Below are 8,209 nucleotides of genomic sequence, written 5' to 3'. Positions count from 1 at the left end.
TGCTATGAAGGAGGCTAAGTGTGATTAGGTAGTTGCGACTCAAGACTTTTGGGAAACTGGGGCTCCCAGGAGGACCTCCTCCTTATTTGCTTGCATTGGGAAGGGGCTGATTCTTCTTCATGCATGGCTTGTTTACAAAGATTTCTGTGGTCAGGTGATTTTGTTGGATGTTGGTAATGATGCCTCGCACCAAAATGAACCTCCTTTGAATCCTGCCCTTAGGAATTGCCAGAGAGAAGTTTTGTGTGCTCCTGCAAAAGTGAGCATGGAGTTTTTATTGTCTCACCTTCCCACTGAATCTCTGACTGCACAGGAAAGAGTCCCTGGTGCCATCTCTCTCCTGTGCGCTCTTTGCTTTATCCTGGGGTACTTGGTAGACTCTTCCTTTCGCGCTTTTTTCCCTCAAGTTTCTTTTCATGCCTCTTTTTGGGATTCACTAGCTTGAGATCCATATGTTGGCTCAGATGTGTGTTTCCTTTACCCAGCGTGCAAACTAACTTTCTTACAAACTCCAGCGCAGGCAAGGGATGGGAGGGGACTTTCAGAGATTGATTCAATCCATTCTCCTGCCTCCAGAAGCAAAATGACCTGTGCAAAGAGTTGCCTATTTCCTTTCAAAGATCTTCTCAACAAGAAGAAACTCGACTTATCCTGATTCGGAAGTACCCCCTTCTGCCATTTAGAGCTTTTCTGTTTTGCTTCCCTTTGTAGGAGATTTTTTTAATTCTAGGAAATTAAAGTCTCTGACACCAAAATATTATCCACTCCAAGAGAGGCACCCTAGCAAAGTGGTTAAGAAGGCAGATTCCTGGAGCCACACCACCTGGGTCCAGATCCTAATTCTTTCACTTCTCAGCCGAGGCACTTACTATCTGAGCATCCTCTCTGTACCTCAGTTTCCTCAACTATGAGGATAATAACAGTACGGATCTCATAGGCTCCTGAGAGGATTGAATGCCTGAAGTGTCTAAAAAGAGTCCTGGCACATAATAAATATTATAGAAGTTTTCGCTATTGTTATTTCACTTCGGTTAATAGGGAAAATCTATTCATAGACTAAATTCTCATTAGTAACTTTTTTATCTTTGTAAGTTTGTAGGAAGTGTTTTGATAAGGAATATCTATACATATATTCTAAGCAAAATAAATATGTGTACTGAGAATCACCAAATTTCTTACGCTCATTCCTATGCAATATCCCCCCACCCTAGCCCCATGCAACCCCTGTCACTGTACATTAGAGTAGTCTTTCTAGAGTATCGTATGCATCGAAGAACACAGTATGCAGTCTTTTGTGTCTTATTTATTTTACTCAGCATAATGGTTTTTTTTTTCCCCAGATGGAGTCTTGCTCTGTTGCCCAGGCTGGAGTGCATTGGCATGATCTCGGCTCACTGAAACCTCTGCCTCCCGGGTTCCAGCAATTCTCCTGCCTCAGCCTCTGGGGTAGCTGGGATTACAGGCACCTGCCACCGTGCCTGGCTAATTTTTGTATTTTTGGTAGAGATGGGGTTTCATCATGTTGGCCAGGCTGGTCTCAAACTCCTGACCTCAAGTGATCCACTTGTCTCGGTCTCTCAAAGTGCTAGGATTACCGGTGTGAGCCACCATGCCTGGCCAGCATAATGTTTTTAAGATTCAAGTATATTTTTGTATATATTAATTCATTTGTTTTTTTTTGCTGAGTAGTATTCCATAGCAGGGGCATAGTCATATCACAAGTTGTTTATCCATTCACCTGTTGTTGGATATTTGTTTTTTTTCCAGTTTTGGGCTATTTTGAATAAAGTCGCTGTAAGCATTCACGTAGAAGTCCTTATGTAAGCATATTTTATTTCTCTTGAGTAAATACCCATGAGTGGGACTGCTAGGTTATAAGATCAGTATATGTCTTACATTATAGGCAACTTCCAAAATGTTTTCCAAAGTAGTGGTGCCATTTTCCATTCTCACCAACAATGTATGTGAGTTCCAGTTGCTCCACATTGTCACCAACACTTGATATTGTCAATTTTGACAAATCCACCATTTGAATAAGTGTATAGTATTACCTCATTATGGTTTTAATTTGCATGTCACACATCTTTTTAGGGACTGACTTATTAGCAATTTGAATATCTTCTTTGACAAAATGTCTATTAAAATATTTTCTCAATTTTTCTTTAAATTGAGTTGCTTCACTTTTTATTATTGAATTGCAAAAATTCTTTATACAATCTGATTAAAAGTCCTTCCCCAAATATGTGTATTTTGATTATTTCCTTCCAGGTGGACTAGTCTGGTTTTAAAACTTTGCTCCTTCCAAACTATATGGGGGTGTTGATCAAGAGTTAATTTACCACCAAGTGGTCCCAAACTGGGAGATCCTTTAAGGAAACACCATGTAATTGCTTGCTCCTGCAATCTAGTATTTCTTCCATTCTTGGAGCTAAATGTTTACATCTGGAGTTGAAAAGACACCCTGTGTGAGCATAGACACAGCATTCCATCTAATGCTGTCAGAAAAAACAGCTCCAGACCCAGCATTCCCAAATCTGAAAGATGGAACAAACAGATGTCTTGTCCATCACAGGATGGGGCCCATCCCATTTCTGAAATGTTGTTTCTTCCTTTTGCAGCACCTTGGCTTTTATTAACCAGCTGTTTGCCCAGACGGACCCTCCCTGGCCTTCCAATTCTCTTTCAGGAGAGTAGTTATCTAGTAGCCACAAGGTAGGGCTTGCCTATTACTGTAGGCTTAGAGAATGGACTGAATGCAGGAGGTCACTCTGGCTTCACAGGAGTCAAAACCCAGAGACATTTATCAGACAGGGAAAATAAACCTCAAAACCAAAAGCAACTGAAGGAGAAAGTGGTGCTTTAGGCACCCAGGAAATTTCAGATTTCTATCGTTCTCTAACAGGTAGTAAAATCATAAAAATGCTTTTTAATGTTAATTGAGCACTTACTAGTTCATATACGTCTTTTTATTGAAACCTTGTAACTCAGTGAGGAAGATACTTTATTATTTTTCATTTTCAGATAAAGAAATGAAGGCTTAGAGAAAAACTGTAACCAATAATGGCAGAGCTGGACATTAAGCCATGTCTGTCATCAAAGCTGTGCTTTGAGATACTACAGAATCCTTTCTCCTATAGACAAGCAGGTCCTCGTATCTTTCCTTGAATTGAGGAGTCAGTCGTTTTTGTTAGCTTACATTTTCTTGTCTCTTTCTGACTGCGTTTTCTTTGCTGATACCACAAGCTCCTAGAGGAAGGGATGAAGCCCATTGCTTGTCTAACTCTTGCTTAGGACAGAAATCCTGGTTTGGGGGATTCCTGATTTGGGGACCCACATCATCTACATCCTGCCCTACTGACTGATCCATGCAGGTTGTACTGTCAACACAGCTCACAGAACCAAACGCTTTATCTCCACCCACACTTAAGAATACATTTCCTGGTGTCTTTATGACAGTGAAAGAGAAGAGGGATGACTCATGGCATTATGAGATATATTCCAAGACCTTCAAGAGAGCCTCAGATGCCTAAATGAGTCTCCGTTCTTTTGGTAAATGTATTCTAGATTTCCAGTAGAGAGCCCCAATGCTGGGCTGAGACGCACATGCTAGGTGCTCAGCTAGGCTCGCTCACTCTAATTAAGGGACTCATTTGCATGCCAGCCATGCAGTGAGTCTGATTCAAGTTTGTGTCCCAGTAAAATCACCATTGCCCACATGTCCTGGATCTTCAAGGTCACACAGGGAAAGCTGGAATCATGAATGTTGAAACTGGGAATGGCAAGAGTCCACAACTACCTGATCCATGATAGCCCTTGATTTCTTGGCCAAATCTCTTTTTTCACATCCTGGGATATTAACTTAAAGAAGGAATTAAGAAAGGCCTTTTCAGGCGGGGCATGGTGGTCACGCCTGTAATCCCAGCACTTTGGGAAGCCGAGGCGGGTGGATCACCTGAATTCAGGAGTTCGAGGCCAGCCTGGCCAACATAGTGAAACCCCGTCTGTAATAAAAACATAAAAATTAGCCAGGCGTGAGGTGTGCATCTGTAATCGCAGCTACTCAGGAGGCTTAGGCAGGAGAATCACTTGAATCCGGGAGGTGGAGGTTGCAGTAAGCTGAGATCATGCCGCTGTAATCTAGCCCGGGTGATGGAGTAAGACTCTGTCTCAAAAAAAAAAAAAAAAAGTCCTTTTCAAAAGTAAAAGGGGGTAATTCCCAATCCATATGGGAGCAGGGGCTCAGGAAGGCCTCGCCTGTGTCCCTAGACACCTTCCAGCAGAACGTCAGAGGAAGGAGTGCTTCTCAGCAGTGAGCATTTTGGAGGAGGCAGGAGGGAAACCAACTGGAGAGGAGGGTGTGTGTGTGCGTGCAGCCAAGTTCATGCACGAGTGCGTCTGTTGGGTGGGAGGTGGAATGTGCTTGTGCTTGTCCGTGCGTGAGGTGCATAGGAGGTGGTGTGATTGGGGCCGCTGCAGGTGGCAGGCCAGTCCTAGCTGTGCTCTGTTCCCTAGCCTGGCCCCTGGAATGACTGACAATGCTAACGTGAGAAAATCCTCTTCAGGGGCGCTGCTCCATAGCCTGGAAGCATGGGAATCTGCTAAGCCCCTGGGTAGCCCAGCTTGAGGCTTTTGATCCAAGCCCACAGCAAAAGCTGTTAGCGTGTTTCTTGACCACAACGAAATAGTGGGTAGAAGTTTTAGTTTGGTTTAGATCACCTAGTGGTTCTATGGCTTTTGGGGAGAATAAAAGCCCAATTACTTCCTTAAAAAAAAAAGTGGGTAACTAGATTATTACCTCTTATTTCTGATTTTGAAGAAGAGGAGGTAGGTATAAGAAGTTTGTGTCTGGGAAAGACTGGGGTATCCAGACCTCATATAGGCAAAACCATGAGGTCATCAAAATGTGTTGCTTGGGCCCTGCTTCTAACCGCCACCTCTGTGTCCCTCATCTTTCAGGCATTAGTGTCTCCCTTCTCCCAAACTACTCACAGAAGTAGTTGGCACAGAAGAGGTGGCTCTGTGTATCAACCACTTACCCATAGCTTATAGTAAAGTTTATCTCCTCTCCTCTCCTCTGCTCTCCTCTCTTCTGCTCTCCTCTGCTCTCCTCTCCTCTCCTCTCCTCTCCTCCTCTCCTCTCCTCTCCCTCTCTCTGTCTCTCTGTCTGAGACAGGGTCTTTCTCTGTCACCCAGACTGGAGTGCAATGGCATGAACTTGGCGCACTACAGCCTCAACCTCCCAGGCTCAACTGATTCTCCCACCTCAGCCTCCCAAGTAGCTGGGAGTACAGGTGCATGCCACCATGCCCAGCTAATTAGATTTTTTTTTCCATAGAGATGGGGGTCTCACTATGTTGCCCAGGCTGGTTTCAAACTCCTAAGCTCAAGCAATCCTCCTACCTCAGCCTTCCAAAGTGCTGGGATTACATCATGAGCCACCATGGCCGGCTGTTCTCTTTCTAAAGAGGTAAGCCTGCCTGAGTACAAATCCCATACAAAAAGAATGTATTTACTTAGCTATTTTTTGCTTATTGTTCTTTCTAGGTTGCTTTCAACTTTTTCCTATGTTAAATTATGCCACCACAAATATATTTGTATATGTAAACTTTCACACTTTTTGCTTAATTTATTCCCAGAAGTGAGATTACTGGGTCAAAACGTCCTTCTGCTAGTATGTAACCTGGGCCAGCTACTCAATGTCTCTGTGCTTCAGTTTCTCATGCATAAAATGGGATTTATAAAATAGTACTTTACTCACAGGTTTGTTGTGAGAATTAAATGAATTGCTGTATGTAACGCATTTAGAATAATATGCTGCGCACAGCAAGTGCTATGCTTAATACTTAACTTGTTATATTTGTTATTTTTATCTCGCCATGGGGGGTTGATTTTAAGACATTTCTAATTATGAAATGAAGAGTTATTCCCGATTGAAAAAAATCTTTGGAAAAGTGGAAAAGTGGCTCCTTTAGAGGATGGCATGTTAGCCGATATCCTGATTTGCAGCCTGGAGGCAGGTGTCCATGCCTAATGTCAGTGCCTAGGGCAGCCCACTCTTCCTGGAAGTTGTGTGCTGCTCTCAGAGGCCAGTGGCAGGTGGTGTGTCTCCAAAGGCTCTCTTTGGCAAGGCAGACCCAAGCAGCCTATAGTCCTAAGACAGGCCAGCTTCCTTGACTCCGTGCTGGCTGCCCCTCCTTCCATGCCCTGACTCTGCTCCTGGACAGTCAGTGGGGCCTCCTGAGAGCCAGAGGTACAGTGCTGAGCACACAGGAAGGCTCAGGAAACATGCTTTGAGGAAAGGAGCCCCATTGGGGAGTGAAGATCTGTTCCATCACCTGCTTCTGCCTATCACCTCCACACCCTGCAGAAACCAGGAATCAAGTACATATTCACAGGGCTCTTTAAAGGCAGCTGGTTGCTCAGGCTCAGGGGCTCCAATACATTTTTTTTTTTTTTTTGAGATGGAGTCTCACTCTATTGCCCAGGCTGGAGTGCAGTGGTGCCATCTCAGCTCACTGCAACCTATGCCTCCCAGGTTCAAGCGATTCTCCTGCCTCAGCCTCCCGAGTAGCTAGGATTACAAGCACCTGTCACCATGCCTAGCTAATTTTTTTGTATTTTTAGTAGAGACAGGGTTTTACCATGTTGGCCAGGCTGGTCTCAAACTCCTGGGCTCAAGTGATCTGCTGACCTTAACCTCCCAAAGTGCTGGGATTACAGGCATGAGCCACCACACTCGGCCCCAATACATTTAATTTCAAGTGTCTTAAAATAGTGGGCTGTGAATTCAGGGCTACTTGGAGCCCTTAGCATAGCCATCTGCCATGATTTTCCCAACGCTTTTCTCCAGAGCCCTTAAATAGTTAAGTAGGCCTGAAGGCCAATTGTCATCAATTTCCTTAATATTTACATTGGGTGTTTTATTCTCTGATGACTTGGGAGTGATACATATGCCAGTGTCCCACTGAAAGCTGACACTTCTTCCTTTAAAGGGAAAATCTGTGAATGTATAGTCTGTCTCACGCGCCTGCTGTTACTGGTTAGCTTTAGAAGGAGTGACTGGGGCATGGAGGCTGATGATTAAATGTTTTTGAATAAATGAATGCATGAATGTACAGCAGTTTTCTTAGCTGTTCCCTATTGTGGGGCTTTGAGGTTGCTTCAATTTCTTTTTAAATTGTAAATGTTACCTTCAACATACTTGTGTGTATGGCTTCCTTCTTTTGGGTTATTTCCTTTTCTAGAAGTAGAATTTCCAGGTCAAAGGGTAGAAACAATTTATGGCATTTGATTTGTATTTCTAAATCGCTTTGCCCAAGTATTGTACCAAGTTTTACTGCTCCCAGCAGTGTTTGAGTGCCAGTTTTACAGTAAGCTTTCTGACTTTGGCCGTGAACAGAAAATTCTTTTTTGCTACTTTATTAGGTTAATACTGATATCTCAATAACTTAATTTTTCATTTCTTTGATTTCCAGTGAGGCTATCTTTCTGTATTTGATTACTAGTTATATTTATTATTTTGTGAATTTTGTTCATGCTGTTTTCTATTATCTGAACAATACTTACCTAATTAAGCTATTCATCTGCAAATGTCACTAGTCTGTAATTTTTCCTTTTGCTCTTTCTTTTTCCTCCCTCTCTCTTTCCTTTCCTTCCCCCTTCACGTCCTTCCTTCCTTTTACCTTCTATTGTTTTAATGTTTATTTTGTCACCTCTGTTAATCTTTTCCTCTGACTTTGGTTTATAAGCCACAAGAATGTGACTACCATACCAGAGGGAAAGATGGGCGCTTAAAACACAAGGGAAAATTTCTCTTGTTTTAGATTGCTGGCTAGTTTCCACCTCACTCTGTATTGACTTTAGGAATTTTCTAGTAGTATGATTTGTTCATTGTGTGAAGGGTATGATATGGCGCCAACATTTTTGGCATTGTGTCTTTGTTCTGTGGGATTCATTAACAAACAGGCCGAAGGCTAACTTTTCCTCTGCCTCCCCACTTACTTGTAACCCTTGTGGAAACCTTGAAGATGGCAGGAGAGGTGAGAGGCAGCTGGCTTGAGTGTTGCAGGAAGGAAGAGGATTATGATCTTGAAATGCTTTTGGAGGAATCAGCTACCTTTTAAATGAAAAATATGGAAAGGGGGAAGGATGGAGCCAGTATTTCTTGGCTCTGGTACAGCTGGTTTAACAGGGTTGGGTTGGGGGGTTC

This window comes from Symphalangus syndactylus, chromosome 9 (genome assembly GCF_028878055.3).
Source record: "Symphalangus syndactylus isolate Jambi chromosome 9, NHGRI_mSymSyn1-v2.1_pri, whole genome shotgun sequence".
Taxonomy (NCBI): Eukaryota; Metazoa; Chordata; class Mammalia; order Primates; family Hylobatidae; genus Symphalangus; species Symphalangus syndactylus.
This window is presented reverse-complemented; position numbering follows the sequence as displayed.